Below are 1,367 nucleotides of genomic sequence, written 5' to 3'. Positions count from 1 at the left end.
GTAGTAGTAGTAGTAGTAGTAGTAGTAGTAGTAGCGGTGGTGGTGATGGTGGTGGTGGTGGTGGTGGTGGCGGTGGTGGTAGTAGTAGTGGTGGTGGTGGTGGTGGTGGTGGTGATGGACCACCTGGCTGAGAACGTGGAGGCTGGTAACCAGATGTGGTCGAAATTAGGAATTAAAAAAGAAAAAAAATAAAGTAAAAATGGCAAGAGAAGGAGATTAAAATTAATAAACAGATAAACAGACCCGAGAAAGAAAGAAAGAAAGAAAGAAAGAAAGAAAGGCAAGCATAGATATAAATAGACATAAAATAGATATAAATAAAATGAAAGACGAAATGAAGGCAGGAAGGAACCAACTAACAAACCAGCCAGCCAGCCAACAACCAGCCGACAAGCCAGTCAGCAGACCGACCAGCCAACCAACCAAATTAACCTAAACAAGTTAACTACGCTTCAAAGACACAAAACGGTCTGAAGTTTTCGGCTACAGTCAGTCAGGTTGGCTCTGCATTCTTCTGGTTAAATACTGCAACTGTGAGATCTTTATACTTTTCGAAGAGGATTCTTTATAAGTTCTTCTTAATTTTTGCTCTTTCTTGCCGTCGCTTTCTTTTTATTTCCTCTGTGGTCTCTCTCTGTCCCTGTCTCTATCTTTCTTCCGTGTGTCTTTCGTTCTCTGCTACTGAAAGAAGAAGATAAATAAGCAAAAAAACAGCAACGAGGACAAATGTTATCGTATTATGGATCAATGATTACGACGTCCCCACCACCATCACAACCACGGCGACATCACCACGACCAAGAACAACAACAGTTTGAAACAGACACACTCACACACGTATAAAGCATAAAGTATTAAATCATAACAATAATATTAACGAATATAATCAAGCTGAAAGATTGAGAGACGAAGGAAAACTTAAGAAATCCAAGCTTGGTAAGTACCAAAAAAAGAAAAACAAACAAAAGACAGACATGCTTTTGTTTTCTGTTTATATATATATATATATATATATTTGCCCTAACTCTTCGAAACGCTTAGTTTTAGAATGGTGGCAGCTGTTGAAGGAAATGTTCTCTATGTGGCCTGTGTGTTTTCTGTGCTTTCTGTTTATGTTCTGTCTCATTTTGTCCACGTTTTCTTCCGACGTCCTGCACCCAAGTATGAATCTATATGTACATGTAGATGTAGGTATGTACATACATGTACGTATATATGCATATACTACATTTTATTTGTATTATATATATATATATATATATATATATATTAGATCGCTGACCACTACATTTATATTTTTTTTCTCCTTGTTTTTCTCCTTATTTCTTTCTGTGTTCCTTTCAGTTGAAGAGCGTAGCTCGAAACGT

The 1,367-nt window shown here is 37.5% G+C and overlaps 1 protein-coding gene across 1 annotated transcript in view; it reads left to right on the top strand.

The window, feature by feature from the left end:
• The first annotated feature begins 132 nt into the window (after nucleotides 1-132).
• Nucleotides 133-1,367, top strand: part of LOC106871146 (fibroblast growth factor 1) — a 25,025-nt gene continuing 23,790 nt past the window's right edge. The window contains exon 1 of the mRNA XM_014917456.2: nucleotides 133-936. The gene's annotated coding sequence lies outside the window, so the exon portion shown is untranslated. The remainder of the gene's footprint in view (nucleotides 937-1,367) is intronic.

The sequence above is a fragment of the Octopus bimaculoides genome, chromosome 20 (genome assembly GCF_001194135.2).
Source record: "Octopus bimaculoides isolate UCB-OBI-ISO-001 chromosome 20, ASM119413v2, whole genome shotgun sequence".
Lineage (NCBI taxonomy): Eukaryota > Metazoa > Mollusca > Cephalopoda > Octopoda > Octopodidae > Octopus > Octopus bimaculoides.
Note: the sequence above shows the minus strand (reverse complement) of the source record. Positions and strands in the feature narration are given on the sequence as shown.